Below are 19,680 nucleotides of genomic sequence, written 5' to 3'. Positions count from 1 at the left end.
TTTATGGTGTTGTGCGTCTGTTGGTGTTCCCCCTTTTTTATCCGACTCAGGGATTAGCTACTCGCCGTTGCTGGCATGAGTCGGCAGCGGGGGTCTGGAGTTATTTGCGATTTTTTTGCCTGACTTGACGGACTGAATTCTAATCTATAATTCGGCTAATTTGGTCTAATCAGAGTCCCTCAGCAGGTCTTTACGTTTCACCTCCAGCTGAGTTATTACATGTGTTTCCCATTTTATACCCCCCCCCCTCCCCTCCCCCCCCCCCCTTTTTATTTCGTTTGTTTGTTTTATTTGATCTTTCCCCTTTGTGTCTTTAATTGCGCTTTAAATTGGCAACGGAACATGGTGCAGTCGGCTAGGCCGTGACTGCTGCAATGGCGAGATCTAAAGTTTTCTTTTTTGGCAGATCCTTCAGTATAAACAATTAATAAGCCTCTTAGTGATCAATTCTACCCCTCTTTTTCCCTTCAGGATGGTTCGAAGACTATTTGCCCATTTGGGTGGTTGGCCACTCTTACATTTACTGGGCGGCCAGGTTTGTGGCCTCGGAAGGGTCTCAGGCATTGCTAGGAACACAGGGTGTCAGATGGCTTGGCTGGCGAGGAATGATGTGGGGTGAGCTGAGGAGTAGGTTAGTGAGTCAGGCCAGCAAGCATGGAGTCCCTAGGGTTTTGGTTGTCCATCTAGGTGGCAACGACCTGGGGAAGAGGACATCCTTGGATCTGCGGTGGGCCATGATACAGGATCTGGCAAGTGTGACCGCGGCATGGACCAATTGTGTGTTGGTTTTTTCCATGATGGTGCCAAGATTGTGTTGGAGGGGTGTGGCGGATGGTCGCCAGATTGATGAGGCCCGGAAAAAGGTGAACGGAGCGGTGGCAAAGTGGGTGCTGTCCCACGGTGGGAGGGTGGTTCGCCACCCGAGGATACGGTTCAGAGACAGCCACCTTTTCCGGCGCGATGGAGTACATCTATCCAATGAGGGGATGATGTTTTTTCTGGAGGATCTAGGTTTCGCTTTGCAGGAGTTAGGGTAGGTTTATGGTGGCGGTGCGAAAGACTTTGGGGATGAGTCTTTCGCTGTTGGCGGAAAAGAACGGCAGTTTTGTATTGTAGGGAAAACTGTAGTGTTTTTACAGTTTGTTGTGGTTTAGGTGCACTCACCTCCATCGACTTGTGGCCGCTTGACCACCCGTCCGGGAAGGCAGCGGTAGGGCACCCAGGAGCGGTGGGTAGTCACTGTGGGGGTTGAGTTGTCACCTATTACCGGTTTATAGTAAGTTTTAGTAAATTTATAGGGTTAGTTATTTAAGGTTAATTCAGATTAATTGAGCCGTTCTTTTGGGCCGCCACCATATGCCAGCTGGAGCGGCATATTAAATTAATTTCTTTATTACAGGTTTCCTAATGGATAGGGACAAATAAATAGCTAGCAATTTTCTGCCAAAATTCAAGTCTCAGTGTCGTTATTTCTGGTTCTAGGTTATGAATGCTTTACTTTCAAAGAAAGGGGTCCACCAAATATCACTAAGATGTTTAGGAGAGAGTATTGACTGTATAGGAGAGGAAAGAGTTAAACATCTGGGGAGGGGTGGACCCAGCTGTGAGGAAAGTACAGCCTTCTATAGGGGGAGGGTTTGCTATATATAGGGAAGGCGAGGCCATTTTAAGTCTCTTGGTGATTTGCTTTCCCACCCTCCCGCCCTGGTATTAAGAATTTGTGGCACGTGGTGCTTTGGCTTTAAGTTGTTGGCTGTTTTCGTTGGCTATTTATTGGCGGAAAAGAACGGCAGTTTTGTATTGTAGGGAAAACTGTAGTGTTTTTACAGTTTGTTGTGGTTTAGGTGCACTCACCTCCATCGACTTATGGCCGCTTGACCACCCGTCCGGGAAGGCAGCGGCAGGGCACCCAGGAGCGGTGGGTAGTCACTGTGGGGGTTGAGTTGTCACCTATTACCGGTTTATAGTAAGTTTTAGTAAATTTATAGGGTTAGTTATTTAAGGTTAATTCAGATTAATTGAGCCGTTCTTTTGGGCCGCCACCATATGCCAGCTGGAGCGGCATATTAAATTAATTTCTTTATTACAGGTTTCCTAATGGATAGGGACAAATAAATAGCTAGCAATTTTCTGCCAAAATTCAAGTCTCAGTGTCGTTATTTCTGGTTCTAGGTTATGAATGCTTTACTTTCAAAGAAAGGGGTCCACCAAATATCACTAAGATGTTTATAGGTTATATTGTGCAAATAGCATAGAAGAATGCTAACTAACACCAACAACTCCCCACCTACGGAAGCTTGTTATGGACAAAAAGGCTCCCATTGGATGTCTATCTTCAGCGTAAAGAAGGACAAGGAGTCCTGGAAGTGATGATATGACGCCCACAGAGTCCTGATCCCAATATCATCGAGTCTGTCTGGGATTACAAGAAGATACAGAAGGATTATTAATTTTGCATTCTGTTAAATGATAAAAATAAACTATTAACACTTTGATTTTGGAAAGCATTCTTACTTTGCAGCATTTTTTCACACCTGCCTAAAACTTTTGTACAGTACTGTATATCTGTTGTTTGTAATGTTTAGTGCGCTTTACCCTAGTGCGCTTTTTTCACGTGCATCTATAAGCCCTATGACTCCACTAAGTGATCTGCGAATTGAAAATCGATAACGATCAGTTCAGAGAAGAGCAACCAAAAACTAGTGCTTCAGCTGATGCCACCAGTCATGCACCATTTTTCATTTCTGTCATTGCTGTGTCACAAATGTTTCTTAGATGTACTATAAGATAGATGTCACAATGTTTCTTTTATGTACTACTGCCGTGTGTTTGTTCTGCTGCGCTGTCGCTTAGTAACCAGCCAGCTTGCTGCAGCCTTTGACCAATATTGGTGAAAACAATATTGTGAGCTGTGAGGTGGTCAAAATAGACTGGAAATGATTGGAAATTAATGTTATTGTGGTTATTGATACTATAGGAACAAAAAGGGCCCACGTTATATGATTTTAGCTTTTTTTGAAAATTAAAAAATAAAATAAATCCAAAACCAGTCACGGCAGTTTGGTGAATCCAAATCCATATCCAAAACCGGATGACGAATCAGTGCCAAATCCAAATCCAGCAAAAATGGTCGCACATCTCTACTACAGTATCTCTAAATCAGGCCCTGAACGCGTCTCTTGTGCTACAGTTTATTTCTATTCTCCCTGTACCTTAACATTGGTTGAAGACATCCTGAAAATGAATGTTCCTTTACCAATTTTAAAAGAGATGTTTGGAATACTGGATGAATCTACTGTGTGGTAGGAAGCACTGATTTTCAGTCAGAGATTATCTCATCTTGGAATTGATGTAACTGAAAGACAGCGTTATGTGCAGTCTATACAGCAGTAGTGAAATTGTTTAAAAAGGAATGAAATAAAACATCTTGGTCCGCAATAATAATAATAGTAATAATAATAATAATAATAATAATAATAATAATAATACTGTTATCCTTGGATTACGTTAATTGTACAGTCCTTTTCTCAGATGGATGCCCATTGGCATGAAAGAATTGGAAAGGGTTGCAGGTCTACAGCTGCACCACATCAAATTTTATTATGTACACATACCTCAAAGGACTGCTACCAGTGCCACCATTGGCGTATCTACAATGGGTGCAAGGTGTGTGGTACACACAGGCCTCTGGATACACTGCACAACTTGCATGAATATAATTATACTTACCCCTCTGAAGTCCTGCGGCGGCCGGCGCTGCAGACAGAAATCACTGGGAAAATGGTGTAGGGGCAAATTTCACAGTGATTTGCACCTGCACTATAGAGATGTCCCTCGGGAACAAGGCACGGGAGTTATTTTCCCACACAAAGCCAGAGTCTACTGCACTGCCAGAGAGGAGAGGGCCCACACGGAGCCTGCACACAATCCCCTGCTCTCTTAAAATGACCCTGGGTACTACCAATATTATCTGGAAAATAGCCCACATCTTCATGACTTTATGACTGTGTCTTCTCAAACTGTTTAACCAATTCAACAGTTTGAGGATCTTAATCTGTGGCCTGCTGGGTGCAGGTATGGAGTGTGCCAGAAATGCTGCCTGCAAGAATGTGTCCTGGTTTTCCTAATGTTCCAAATGGGGTCAGATGTGCTTACTTGGTCAAATAGCCTTAGCAGGGCATTGACTGTGGAGTTGCATGACCCGTGGATCGATGGAATAGCTGCGGATCCACATGTTTTGTCGGAAGCGGCGGCCAAATCCGACAGGTTTTAGCCCCATTTCCGACAACGTCAATACGACAAAATCGGGGTGGCATTGTCGTGAATGGCCAAATGCTGTCGGATTTGGCTGCTCATTGAATACTTAGATGTCGGATCGTTTCTGTCAGAAAGGATCCGACATCTATTGAATACACCCCACGGTCTTTACAGAAGAGTTATTAACTAATGAATGCATATGTAGAGTTTATATGTATTTTGGAAATAAAAATTGTGCAGACTACAAGGAGCAGGAATTCATAAATCAAATGTTACTGTAGTGGACGGACTGAGTTGATACATTTCATAAATAGTTATATTGATCACTTGCTAACACAATAATAACATTTTTGCACCACGTTAATCATTTATCATCTTCTACACAAGGCTGATGATGTTGAAGAGTGTTTTATAGTTTGTATACAACTCTTCTCTTGGCCTCAGCTAGGCTATTAGTACCACAATTTATCTTCCTCTCACAACAATAAAAATATAGCTGTGTGTTCCCCCTAATGCCAGTGTTCCAGGGAGATTACACAGGAATACAGGAAACCTTTGAAGCTTATCTGTCAGAATGTAGGACTACAAAAAAATGAGCACACAGTCTGTCTATCCAAAGATGTATTAGTACAGTTAAATTGATTTTTCACAAAATAAATCAGTAGAGACAGCACAAACCTTGACTTACTATGCTTTCTGGAGACTTATTAGTCTTGCTAGCATAAGCCCCTAAAACATATCTTATATTGAAGCTGGCACAGAAATGGCTAATATATACTGCATTTTAAAGTAAATGCAATACAGAGGAAGCTAAATTTGAATATATTTTAATTAAATATTAACTGTTTACCTGAGCATTATAACAGTAAGCAAAAAATAAAGCAACAATGAGTGAAGGGGTATGAAAAGGAGAAAAGGAGACCATAGGGGTGAGAAAGATGATACACACCAAAATAAATCGAAAACACTAGTGCAAAACAGTAGTGTTTACTTATTATTATTATTATTATTATCATCATCATAATTTTAGTATTGTAGAGAGAAAGAAAATATTTTTTAAAAAGGGGTTACGGAACTAAGGGTCTAATTCAGACCTGATCCCTCCTCTGCGATCAGATAGCCACCGCCCAGAGTAAAAATCTGCCCTGTGCAAGTGTGTGAATGCATACGTACGCCGTGCAAAAACTCCGCCAGACAGCGGACATCCACAAATCCGTTAGCAACTCATTCACCATCAAATGATTTTTCCATTCTGTGCAGTCTTTGCATAGCCCAGTGGAAAAGAAACAGGTTGTTCGAGGCCGGAGCTGATGTCACACACCCGCCCTGAAAACGCTTGGGAACGTCTGTGTTTTTCCTGACACTCCCAGAAAAGAAAACGTCCAGTTACCACTCCCAAACGTCCCCTTCATATAAATTACCTTGCGTACTCCTAGCGATCAAAATTTTCACACCATTCTGTCGCTGTTTGGACTTGCACATGAACATTGCGGTGCTTGCACACTCATTCGATAATCACCCGCTGTGCGATTTCGCACAACAGCATTCTGGTTTGAATTAGGCCCTAAGCCAAGTTTCCAAATCTAATGAAGAGCAACATGTTTGGGTGGAGTAATGTTGTCACTTTCAAAATTGAGATACAATCCAAATTTTGGTGGTCATTCCGAGTTGATCGCAGCAAGCAACTTTTTGCTGCTGCTGCGATCAACTAGTCCACGCCTATGGGGGAGTGTATTTTAGCTTAGCAGGGCTGCGAGTTACTAATGTATTTTACTACGGTTATTAAGGTTAATGCTGTATTTAATAAAATGGGCCAGGGATCAAATGGTAGGTGAGTTATGTCACACCTGAGAGAAGAATTCACGAGACTCTATCCAGAAATTCAAACTAAAAGCCCCCCCGACATTACAGATGGATTGTGGCAATGTCCTGATACCCCGACGTCCTAGATGGGGAATCAGGAATATTAAACACTAGGTGATTCATCGCGCCCTACAGGTGTTCTTCACATCGTCATAAGGGGCTACGCCCCCTTAACCCTTGCACACCCTTGTGGCGTGCAGTATTTGTATTATATGGAGTATTACCTCCAATAATAATTGTGTGAGTGGTTAAATATTGCACGGTCAAAGGGCGTGCAATGGTTAAGGGGTCGTAAGCCCTTTCAACAGCGTGAACAGCGCACGCAGGGCCTGATGAATCACCTAGTAGGTGCTGTGGTTGGGGGAGTGACGGGTACGGGGGAGACGCGGATGGGGGAGGGGGTCTGGGGGTGCTGCGGGTGTGTGAGGGGTGGTTGCGAGGGTGCCGCGGGTGGGGGAGGGTGCGTGGGTGCTGCGGGTGAGGGAGGGGGTCCGGAGCTACCGTGGGTGGGGGAGGAGCGGTTGCAGGGGTGCCACGGGTGGGTGCGGTGGTGCCACGGGTGGGGGAGGGGCGGGTGCGGGGGTTCTGCGGGTGGAGGATGGGGTCCAGAGTCACCGTGGGTGGTTGAGGGGGTGTGTGGGGGTGCCGCGTATGGGGCCCGGAGGTACTGCGAGTGGGGGAGGGGTGGGTAATGCTTCTCCTGCTTCTCCTCCTGGAAGCAGCTAAGCTGCTGTCCTCCCTGTGGCAGTAGCTTTCCCAGAGACTCGCACAGCAGCCAAGCAGCCAGTCACTATTGTTAGCACCGGTGTCCCAATGTGCCACATTACAGGGAAGAAGATGCACTCAATAAACTACAGCTCCCAGCAGGCCTTAGCACCGGAATGCTGTGGCACTAAGAGCTGCTGGGAGCTGTAGTTTATTTAATGCGTCTACTTCCCTGTAATGCGATGCGTAGTGACTGACTGGCAAAACGGACTCGCTGAATAAATGTAAAAGGTGAGAGTGCTGTGCAGTGTCAGTGACACTGCACACCCACTGCACAGCACTGTCACCTCTTACATTGATTCAGCGTCCAGACATTGCCCTCCACGATATCACCAACTCTATCCGTTACATTAGCCATCTTCAGGCTTCCAGGCCGGCAGCCCAAGTGCTGTGTTGCGGTGTCAGGGCCTATGGGGATCTGGGCGCGGCTCTGGCGGGGAGGCACTTCTGTGACATCATGCGCAGAGGAGGCTCTGGTGCTCAGAGAGTATGCGGCGCAGGGAGGGCTATGAAAGACTTCCGCTGCGCCGCTTTCATACACATCTATGCTGGTGGCCGCAGCTGCTTTTGATCCACCTGCGCCTCGGCTAGGGAGTGGGAATTGTTGATGCCGGAGGGGGCAGCAGGACTGGCAGCAGGACATAGGATGCTGCAGTAAAATGATTTTTTTCCCTATTTACAGCGCAGAGACTTGCTTTATACCCTCCAACTGTACCTTTTTGGCAGGTACAGGACCTTTTTGTTTTATGGTCTGTACCGATTTCTGGCTCTCCAAACTACCATTGAAAGTATAGGAAAAGGTGCATGGCCATGCCCCCTTTTCGCATTTGTACCGTTTTTTATGTGTAAATTGTTGGAGGGTATGTTGCTGCAGATGCAGTGGGCCTATTTTGGGGTGTGGGGCTGGAGCTGCAGCTCCATCAGCCCCATTGTTAATCCTGCGCTGGGAATACACAGCAGCCAAAGGGCAGAGCCACCCATTGGATGTAACCTCTGTGGGAGGGCGTTTCTCACCCAATCAGCTGTGGACTGGGTGTGATAGACCTGCTGCTAACCCAAAGAGAGCCCCTAGCCACGCCTAGCGTTATCCACACAGTCACAGAGTGACAGATCTGGGCTATTTTTTATAGGAGATTAAATATTAAACATGTTTAAAAATCTTGGTTCCCCAATCCCAAACGAAATGGTCAAGATCGACAAATCGGGATTTTTAACATATTTAATTTCCCCAATTCCTAAGATCCACTTGGCAGTGAGGGCCAGATCAGGGAATCAGGAAAACGTCTTCCTAAGGTATCTGACCCTGTACAGCCATAGATATCTCTACAAAGCAAACTGTATGATTCACTAAGAAATGTACAGTATGTATAACTTGTCATGACTGAGTTTTGTGAACCCGGCGTCTATGTGAAGTTGGTGTGAGTAACTGGAGGCAGGGGCATAGCGAGGGTGGAACGAGTGGTGCTTGACTCTTGAGCTCCAGGCGACGCTGGGGACAGAAGGCACCGGCTCTATGTAACAGAGCTGGGAGTTGTGACTCGTGGTAGGAGGAGATGACTGGAAGAGAGGGAAGAGGTGACCACCACACTGCCTGCATGTTCCATATCACTGATTGCAGTGCAGAGAGTTCAGTGCAGTGTAGTGTAGTATGTTGATATGGAAGAGGGGAGGTTTGGAGGCTTGTCAGAAGAACCTTCCTGCTGTCAGGTATCTGCATTCAGTGACATGAAACATGCAGGCAGTGTAATGTAGAGATGTGCACTTGAAATTTTTCGGGTTTTGCGTTTTGGTTTTGGGTTCGGTTCCGCGGCCGTGTTTTGGGTTCGACCGCGTTTTGGCAAAACCTCACCGAATTTTTTTTGTCGGATTCGGGTGTGTTTTGGATTCGGGTGTTTTTTTCAAAAAACCCTAAAAAACAGCTTAAATCATAGAATTTGGGGGTCATTTTGATCCCAAAGTATTATTAACCTCAATAACCATTATTTCCACTCATTTTCAGTCTATTCTGAATACCTCACACCTCACAATATTATTTTTAGTCCTAAAATTTGCACCGAGGTAGCTGTGTGAGTAAGATAAGCGACCCTAGTGGCCGACACAAACACCGGGCCCATCCAGGAGTGGCACTGCAGTGTCACGCAGGATGGCCCTTCCAAAAAACACTCCCCAAACAGCACATGACGCAAAGAAAAAAAGAGGCACAATGAGGTAGCTGTGTGAGTAAGATAAGCGACCCTAGTGGCCGACACAAACACCGGGCCCATCTAGGAGTGGCACTGCAGTGTCACGCAGGATGGCCCTTCCAAAAAACACTCCCCAAACAGCACATGACGCAAAGAAAAAAAGAGGCGCAATGAGGTAGCTGTGTGAGTAAGATAAGCGACCCTAGTGGCCGACACAAACACCGGGCCCATCTAGGAGTGGCACTGCAGTGTCACGCAGGATGGCCCTTCCAAAAAACACTCCCCAAACAGCACATGACGCAAAGAAAAATTAAAGAAAAAAGAGGTGCAAGATGGAATTGTCCTTGGGCCCTCCCACCCACCCTTATGTTGTATAAACAGGACATGCACACTTTAACCAACCCATCATTTCAGTGACAGGGTCTGCCACACGACTGTGACTGAAATGACGGGTTGGTTTGGACCCCCACCAAAAAAGAAGCAATTAATCTCTCCTTGCACAAACTGGCTCTACAGAGGCAAGATGTCCACTTCATCATCATCCTCCGATATATCACCGTGTACATCCCCCTCCTCACAGATTATCAATTCGTCCCCACTGGAATCCACCATCTCAGCTCCCTGTGTACTTTGTGGAGGCAATTGCTGCTGGTCAATGTCTCCACGGAGGAATTGATTATAATTAATTTTAATGAACATCATCTTCTCCACATTTTCTGGAAGTAACCTCGTACGCCGATTGCTGACAAGGTGAGCGGCGGCACTAAACACTCTTTCGGAGTACATACTTGTGGGAGGGCAACTTAGGTAGAATAAAGCCAGTTTGTGCAAGGGCCTCCAAATTGCCTCTTTTTCCTGCCAGTATAAGTACGGACTGTGTGACGTGCCTACTTGGATGCGGTCACTCATATAATCCTCCACCATTCTTTCAATGGGGAGAGAATCATATGCAGTGACAGTAGACGACATGTCCGTAATCGTTGACAGGTCCTTCAGTCCGGACCAGATGTCAGCATCAGCAGTCGCTCCAGACTGCCCTGCATCACCGCCAGCGGGTGGGCTCGGAATTCTGAGCCTTTTCCTCGCACCCCCAGTTGCGGGAGAATGTGAAGGAGGAGATGTTGACAGGTCGCGTTCCGCTTGACTTGACAATTTTCTCACCAGCAGGTCTTTGAACCCCAGCAGACTTGTGTCTGCCGGAAAGAGAGATCCAAGGTAGGTTTTAAATCTAGGATCGAGCACGGTGGCCAAAATGTAGTGCTCTGATTTCAACAGATTGACCACCCGTGAATCCTTGTTAAGCGAATTAAGGGCTCCATCCACAAGTCCCACATGCCTAGCGGAATCGCTCCGTGTTAGCTCCTCCTTCAATGTCTCCAGCTTCTTCTGCAAAAGCCTGATGAGGGGAATGACCTGACTCAGGCTGGCAGTGTCTGAACTGACTTCACGTGTGGCAAGTTCAAAGGGCAGCAGAACCTTGCACAACGTTGAAATCATTCTCCACTGCGCTTGAGACAGGTGCATTCCACCTCCTATATCGTGCTGAATTGTATAGGCTTGAATGGCCTTTTGCTGCTCCTCCAACCTCTGAAGCATATATAGGGTTGAATTCCACCTCGTTACCACTTCTTGCTTCAGATGATGGCAGGGCAGGTTCAGGCGTTTTTGGTGTTGCTCCAGTCTTCTGTACGTGGTGCCTGTACGCCGAAAGTGTCCCGCAATTCTTCTGGCCACCGACAGCATCTCTTGCACGCCCCTGTCGTTTTTTAAAAAATTCTGCACCACCAAATTCAAGGTATGTGCAAAACATGGGACGTGCTGGAATTTGCCCAGATTTAATGCGCACACAATATTGCTGGCGTTGTCCGATGCCACAAATCCACAGGAGAGTCCAATTGGGGTAAGCCATTCCGTGATGATCTTCCTCAGTTGCCGTAAGAGGTTTTCAGCTGTGTGCGTATTCTGGAAACCGGTGATACAAAGCGTAGCCTGCCTAGGAAAGAGTTGGCATTTGCGAGATGCTGCTACTGGTGCCGCCGCTGCTGTTCTTGCGGCGGGAGTCCATACATCTACCCAGTGGGCTGTCACAGTCATATAGTCCTGACCCTGCCCTGCTCCACTTGTCCACATGTCCGTGGTTAAGTGGACATTGGGTACAGCTGCATTTTTTAGGACACTGGTGACTCTTTTTCTGAGGTCTGTGTACATTTTCGGTATCGCCTGCCTAGAGAAATGGAACCTAGATGGTATTTGGTACCGGGGACACAGTACCTCCAACAAGTCTCTAGTTGGCTCTGCAGTAATGATGGATACCGGAACCACGTTTCTCACCACCCAGGATGCCAAGGCCTCAGTTATCCGCTTTGCAGCAGGATGACTGCTGTGATATTTCATCTTCCTCGCAAAGGACTGTTGGACAGTCAATTGCTTGGTGGAAGTAGTAAAAGTGGGCTTACGAGTACGACTTCCCCTCTGGGATGACCATCGACTCCCAGCAGCAACAACAGCAGCAGTAGGCGTTACACGCAAGGATGCATCGGAGGAATCCCAGGCAGGAGAGGACTCGTCAGAATTGCCAGTGACATGGCCTGCAGGACTATTGGCATTCCTGGGGAAGGAGGAAATTGACACTGAGGGAGTTGGTGGGGTGGTTTGCGTGAGCTTGGTTACAAGAGGAAGGGATTTACTGGTCAGTGGACTGCTTCCGCTGTCGCCCAAAGTTTTTGAACTTGTCACTGACTTATTATGAATGCGCTGCAGGTGACGTATAAGGGAGGATGTTCCGAGGTGGTTAACGTCCTTACCCCTACTTATTACAGCTTGACAAAGGCAACACACGGCTTGACAAATGTTGTCCGCATTTCTGGTGAAATACTTCCACACCGAAGAGCTGATTTTTTGGGTATTTTCACCAGGCATGTCAACGGCCATATTCCTCCCATGGACAACAGGTGTCTCCCCGGGTGCCTGACTTAAACAAACCACCTCACCATCAGAATCCTCCTTGTCAATTTCCTCCCCAGCGCCAGCAACACCCATATCCTCCTCATCCTGGTGTACTTCAACACTGACATCTTCAATCTGACTATCAGGAACTGGACTGCGGGTGCTCCTTCCAGCACTTGCAGGGGGCGTGCAAATGGTGGAAGGCGCATGCTCTTCACGTCCAGTGTTGGTAAGGTCAGGCATCGCAACCGACACAATTGGACTCTCCTTGTGGATTTGGGATTTCGAAGAACGCACAGTTCTTTGCGGTGCTTTTGCCAGCTTGAGTCTTTTCATTTTTCTAGCAAGAGGCTGAGTGCTTCCATCCTCATGTGAAGCTGAACCACTAGCCATGAACATAGGCCAGGGCCTCAGCCGTTCCTTGCCACTCCGTGTGGTAAATGGCATATTGGCAAGTTTACGCTTCTCCTCCGACAATTTTATTTTAGATTTTGGAGTCCTTTTTTTACTGATATTTGGTGTTTTGGATTTTACATGCTCTGTACTATGACATTGGGCATCGGCCTTGGCAGACGACGTTGCTGGCATTTCATCGTCTCGGCCATGACTAGTGGCAGCAGCTTCAGCACGAGGTGGAAGTGGATCTTGATCTTTCCCTAATTTTGGAACCTCAACATTTTTGTTCTCCATATTTTAATAGGCACAACTAAAAGGCACCTCAGGTAAACAATGGAGATGGATGGATACTAGTATACTTATGGATGGACGAGCGACTGCCGACACAGAGGTAGCTACAGCCGTGGACTACCGTACTGTGTCTGCTGCTAATATAGACTGGATGATAATGAGATGAAATCAATATATATATATATATATAATATCACTAGTACTGCAGCCGGACAGGTATATAATATATATTTATTATGTAATGACTGATGACGGACCTGCTGGACACTGTCAGCTCAGCAGCACCACAGACTGCTACAGTAAGCTACTATAGTAGTATGTATAAAGAAGAAAAAAAAAAAAAAAAACACGGGTAGGTGGTATACAATTATGGATGGACCAGCGACTGCCGACACAGAGGTAGCTACAGCCGTGGACTACCGTACTGTGTCTGCTGCTAATATAGACTGGATGATAATGAGATGAAATCAATATATATATATATATATATATATAATATCACTAGTACTGCAGCCGGACAGGTATATAATATATATTTATTATGTAATGACTGATGACGGACCTGCTGGACACTGTCAGCTCAGCAGCACCGCAGACTGCTACAGTAAGCTACTATAGTAGTATGTATAAAGAAGAAGAAAGAAAAAAAAAAAACGGGTAGGTGGTATACAATATTATATATATATATATATTATATACAATTATATATATATATATATATATATATATATTATATATATTAAACTGGTGGTGATTATTAAACTGGTGGTCAGGTCACTGGTCACACTATCAGCAACTTGCAAGTAGTACTCCTAAGCAGACAATCACAATATATATTATACTGGTGGTCAGTGTGGTCACAATGGCAGTGTGGCACTCTGGCAGCAAGTCCTGCTCTCAGACTCTAACTGCTCCCCACTGTCAGTGTCTCCCCCACAAGTCAGATATACATTATACAGTCACACTATCTATCTATCACTTCAGCAAGTAGTAGTACTCCTCCTAAAGTACTCCTCCTAATGCTCCCCAAAATTACTACTGTGTCTCTCTCTACTCTAGTCTCACTCTCTTCTCTATAAACGGAGAGGACGCCAGCCACGTCCTCTCCCTATGAATCTCAATGCACGTGTGAAAATGGCGGCGACGCGCGGCTCCTTATATAGAATCCGAGTCTCGCGATAGAATCCGAGCCTCGCGAGAATCCGACAGCGGGATGATGACGTTCGGGCGCGCTCGGGTTAACCGAGCAAGGCGGGAAGATCCGAGTCGCTCGGCCCCGTGTAAAAAAAACTGAAGTTCGGGCGGGTTCGGATTCCGAGGAACCGAACCCGCTCATCTCTAGTGTAATGGCCACCCCTTCCCTTTCCTCAGTCCTTTTCTTCTACCCACAGGGGTCAATCACATAGAAGCTCCGCTCCTCCAGGCTAGAACAAGGAGCTGCTCTGCTGCTGCCCACTTGGTGAGAATTAATGTGTGTATATTTGTATGTCTGTGTATACTGTGTGTTTATGTGTACATGTCTGTGTGTATGTATGTATGCGTTTGTGAGTGTGTAAATGTAGTGTTTGTTTGTTAATGTGTGTATAGGTCTGTGTGCATATGTGTTTGTGTGTGTGTGTGTGTGTGTGTGTCTGTGTCTGTGTGTGTGTATATATATATATATATATATATATATGTATATGTGTGTGCTTATGTATGTCTGTGTGTATATGTGTGTGTTTATGTGTATATATCTTTGTATACAGTATTTGTGAGTATATGTGTGTGTTTATGTATGTTTGTGTTTATATGTCTGTGTATATGTGTGTGTTTTTGTATGTCTGTGTGTATATTTGTATGTTTATGTGTGTGTGTATGTGGGTTCCGGTATGAATGGTCGACCATGTTATGGTCGACAGTCATTAGGTCGACCACTATTGGTCGACATTGGCATGGTCGACATGGACAGATGGTCGCAGCATGAAAAGGTCGACATGAGTTTTTTTACTTTTTTGTGTCGTTTTCTGCGTAAAGTGACGGGGAACCCCAATTAGTGCACCGCGTCCCCTCGCATGGCTCACTTCGCTTGTTATGCTTCGGGCAAGGTGCCTCGCTCCGCTACCGCTGCATTCGGCACAGATTACTGTTCCCAATCGTAGTCCACGTGGATCGTAAAGTATGGAAAAGTTCCCCAAAAGAAAAAAATGTGAAGAACTCATGTCGACCTTTTCATGTGTCGACATTTAATGTGTCAACAATTTTCATGTGTTGACCATGTGTCCATGTCAACCATGTCAGTGTCGACCAATAGTGGTCGACCATAACATGGTCGACCATCTAAACGGATACCGTGCAGGTGTATATGTGTGTGTTTATGTATGTCTTTGCCTAAATGTGTGTGTGTGTGTGTGTGTGTGTGTGTGTGTGTATGTATGTATGTATGTATGTATGTATGTATGTATGTATGTATGTATGTATGTATGAAGAGGAGGATTTACCGCAATGCAACCAAAGTGGCTGCTTAGGGCCCCGTTGGTCCCAGGGGGCCCTGCTGGTCAAAGTTTGATTTTAAGTACACTAGTACAACTACCATCTGCCTTCTATAATTGGGCGGGGAGCAGATTGGGGTTCATACACTGACTGGGGGGCAGCACAATGAGTGGGGGCCTGTCTGCTACAATTGGTGGGGGGCTGTACACTGAGAATTGTTTAAGGAAGGGGGGCCCAAATCTGTGTCTTGCTTAGGGCCCCATGAGTTCTAAATCTGCCTGTGTATGTATGTGTGGTGGTGGTGGTGGTGGTGGTGGTGGGTGGGGGCACCGTGACATGACCCTGCTCCGGGTGTCATGTCTTCACGCTACGCCTCTGACTGGAGGACTGTGTGCGGGAAACAATGTGATGAAGATGCAAGGAGCAATCCCTGACCGGGAGTCGAACCCGCGCCTCGGCAGAGGGAGCCATATCCTGAACACAGGAACACCAGGGACTTGGTGTTGAGAACAGGATGGTGAATATATTGGTGATATGCTGCTTTGGTTACCGGATATGACTGAACCGGGCTGGTTACCGGATATGACTAGTAACGCTCTGTGAACCGGGCTGGGTACCGTTATAACTGGGTATGCACTGTGAACTGGGCTGGGTACCGGTACAACTGGTATTGCACTGTGAACTGGGTTGGTACCAGATATAACTGGTAACGCAACTGTAATCCGTGATGATACCGGATATAACTGATAATGCAACTGTAATCCAGGTTAGTACTGGATATAATTGGTAACGCAACTGCAATCCGGGTTGGTGCTCGATATAACGGGTAGCGCCACTGTAATCCGGGTTGGTACAGGATATAACTGGTACCACAACTGTAATCCGGACTGGGTAGCAAAAGAGCAAAGGTTTACAAGAACTAAAGTAATTAGTGTTACCTCTTAGGGAGCTCACCTACTAAGTTCATACTGAGTTGTGTGATTCAAGGAACTGGCAGCTTCTGAAACACAGGTCTCTCTACTTATACCTCTAGGTCCTTGGTGATTGGTGAATAGAGTAAGATGATTCAGGGACTCTCAGGCTGGCACAGGATTGGATAGCTCATGGTCAGGTGATCAGACCTTGTCACATCAGTACTCCAGGTTATGCTCTGATGTGGAGTGAGGCCTAGCAGGCCGGAAAAAACACTGAAGCCTGAACTTCTAAAAATTTACAGAGGATGCTGCCTTTATCGGCCTAAACACCAGAGAGCTGAACACATTGGGAAATCAAATGCTGCACACGGCTGATTACTGATTACTCAGAGGAATTCCTACTCAGGTGGCTAATCAAGAGTAAGCAACACAGATTTGCAGTCTTCATGCTGAGCTGAAACAGATGCAGGTACAGGATATGCTGAGGTAAGCCACAGAATATGAGAAATACAGTCAGGATTATGACATAACTAAGCCCAATCTTAGAGATGGACTTCTCTATAAATAAATTGAAAAGAGAACTGTGATGGGCAAGCTAACTACCTGTCAACCCATAAACCAGTGATTCCCAAACTTTTTTGAATCACAGCGCCATAGAGTATTAGAATTTTTCTTCACCGCATCTCTAGGCCAAAAGTTTCTTATTGAGAAAATTAAGAAAAAATATCACATTACTTAAATTGTGTTATACAGTATGTCACCCTTAGGTTCTATTGTGTGGTGAAGGACAAGATTTGCTTCTGTTTGTCCACATATTTTATGATTAGCAGCCACCAGCACTGGTTTTGCCTATTAAAGTGATAATAGTTTGAATTGGTCCTGGACCACCAACCTGAGGCACCCCTGCAAGCAGGGGCGGATTGGGAACAAAAAGCGGCCCTGGAAAAATTTGTACTAGTGGCCCCACATGGGCAGCACCAGAGGTGTAAGGTCTAGCCATGGGCCATGTCAGCAGCACCCTCCCCCTAAGACTTATTATGAGCACATTATATGATACACCTTTAGAATTTAGGAAACTATATAATTCTTTAGAAAGATATATTTTCTTGCTTATTACACCAACCGTATCCCAATCACTATTCACTCAATCTTGTATGTCAGTCAAGCAGGCAGACAGAGCATACACTAGATCATCTGCAATCACAGGCTAAGTGGCAAAAAAAATTTCATATATGCAAATTATTTTGCATCTTATTAATTATGTCTATAAATAGGACCACATGTCCTCAAACAAAACAGGCCCCGCGGGTGCATCGGCCCACCGGGGATCATCCCTGTAAACCCTATGGCCAATCCGCCTCTGCCTACAAGTGTCCTGCGGCACCCCAGGGTGCCACAGCACACAGTTTGAGAACCACTGGCATAAACTACAGTACAAAACAGAGAAACAGTAAGGAACACACTGTAAAATAATGACTTCCACAAATACACCAAAAGAGTCTGGCGCAACAAGTCTGAAATATGGACTCTGCAGATTCAACATCTATTTGCAGATTTTATGCTGAGACCAGATAGAACTTGAGACCATTTCAGCATCACCATTATCCAAATCAAGGTGGTCAACTAGGGTGCCAGGATGGATTACGTACGTTTTCCCGCCGAACGGGATGCCGGCTGTCAATATCCTGACAGCGGCATCTTGCCCACTAGAATGCCAGCAGTGGGGCGAGTGCTAAAAGTACCCTCGCAGGCTGACTGCGCTCGCCATGCTGCAGGCTTGGTGGCTCACTGCTCTCATCACAGGATCTATTCCCACTCTATTGGTGTTGTGGACACCCACAAGTAGGAATAGTCATGGTGCGCTGGGATTCCAGCTGTCGACATTGTTAGCTGTTGAGATTTTGGCGTCAGCATCCGGAACGCCGGTATTTTAACTGCAACCCACCAGGATTTTAGGGGCACCTAAAATGCAGTAAGGCTAATATATACAGTAGTTGTACACAGGTTCATTTTACACTGCGCAAGCTCCGGAGCTGAGTGTACACTTAGGGGGTCATTCCGAGTTGTTCGCTCGTTGACGATTTTCGCTATGCTGCGATTTGTTGCAAAATGCGCAAGGCACGCAGGGCGCATGCGCTTAGTTATTTAACTTAGTTATTTCAGTCGCACTGCTGATCAGTGAATGATTGACAGGAAAGGGGCATTTCTGGGTGGTAACTGAGCGTTTCCCGGAGTGTGCTAAAAAACGCAGGCGTGTCAGGGAAAAACGCGGGAGTGTCTGGGGAAACGGGGGAGTGGCTGGCCGAACGCAGGGCATGTTTGTGACGTCAAACCAGGAACTAAACGGACTGAGCTGATCGCAATCTGTGAGTAGGTCTGGAGCTACTCAGAAACTGCAAAGAATTATTTAGTAGCAGTTCTGCTAATCTTTCGTTCGCTATTCTGCTAAGCTAAGATACACTCCCAGAGGGCGGTGGCCTAGCGTGTGCAATGCTGCTAAAATCTGCTAGCGAGCGAACAACTCGGAATGAGGGCCATAGTCTGACCAACCAGTATTGTAGTCATCTAAGTTGCACCCCAGTTGCGGCTGAATGGGTATAACTGGGTGGCAATAGGGCCTTTGTATGTAGACAAGGTTTAGTGAATATGGGCAATGGGTTAAAAGACAAAATTGCATGCTATGTAGTATTGTCCATACTCAGAGAACTGTCTGTTTTTCAGAGGTATCGACTGTATTGTACCAAGAATAGAGCTGGTGAAACTGTGTGCTGATGACTATTAAACTAAGCGCATAGATAGAGGTGGTGTGGAAGCATAGACACACACATCTGTGAAGCTCCTCCATGTTGGTAATGGCACTCATCTATTATGTCACAGCCTAGTACTGTCACGGCAAATTGTTCTTGTGAATCCATGGGACTCAGACTAGCTGAAGGAGAAGATGCCCCTGTGTGGAGAAAGCAAGGTGGACAAAGGTAATTTCTTTTCATATATTTTATTAAATAAGAGATACACAGATTCTTGTGTAGCAGGCCAATTGAGTTTAGAGAGTGACTGAAACAAGGGAGGCAAGTATAGTGGATTACTGGAACTAGTTATACAATCGGGAAGATTGTGGATACTGGATATATGAAGATGTGACTGAAGAACACTGAAGCAATATTTGAAGATACAGCTGAAGAGTTCCAGAAGAAATGAGGTCACTGGATGTTTGCAGACTAGGTTAAAGAATCCTGCAGAATTCTGGATGCCGGATTTGTGACTGAAGAACTGTGAAGAATTGTAAATGCTGGATATTTGAAAAATGTGACAAATAACTCTGAAAAAAGCGGGATTATGGATTTGTGGCTGGAGAACTGTGAAGAATTGTGAGTAAAGAATATTTGGTGGAGGTGGCTGAAGAACTCTGTAGGAAGCTGGATTCCGGATTTGTGGCTGAAGAACTGTGAATAATTGCGAGTACTGGATGTTTGAAAGACGAGGCTGGAGAACTGTAAAGAATTGCGAGTACTGGATATTTGAAAGACGAGGCTGGAGAACTGTAAAGAATTGCGAGTACTGGATATTTGAAAGACAAGGCTGGAGAACTGTGAAGG

At 45.7% G+C, this 19,680-nt stretch overlaps 1 long non-coding RNA gene across 1 annotated transcript in view; it reads right to left on the bottom strand.

Annotated features, from left to right (window-relative positions):
- The window catches only part of LOC134928928 (uncharacterized), a 34,731-nt gene that overhangs the window by 5,579 nt on the left and 9,472 nt on the right, over positions 1-19,680 (bottom strand). Inside the window, exon 3 of the long non-coding RNA XR_010178131.1 lies at positions 2,288-2,416. This is a non-coding gene — a long non-coding RNA (uncharacterized LOC134928928). The remainder of the gene's footprint in view (positions 1-2,287; positions 2,417-19,680) is intronic.

The sequence above is a fragment of the Pseudophryne corroboree genome, chromosome 5, assembly GCF_028390025.1.
Source record: "Pseudophryne corroboree isolate aPseCor3 chromosome 5, aPseCor3.hap2, whole genome shotgun sequence".
NCBI classification, from domain to species: domain Eukaryota; kingdom Metazoa; phylum Chordata; class Amphibia; order Anura; family Myobatrachidae; genus Pseudophryne; species Pseudophryne corroboree.
The sequence above is the reverse complement of the archived record's forward strand: the minus strand, read 5'-3'. Positions and strand labels throughout refer to the sequence as shown.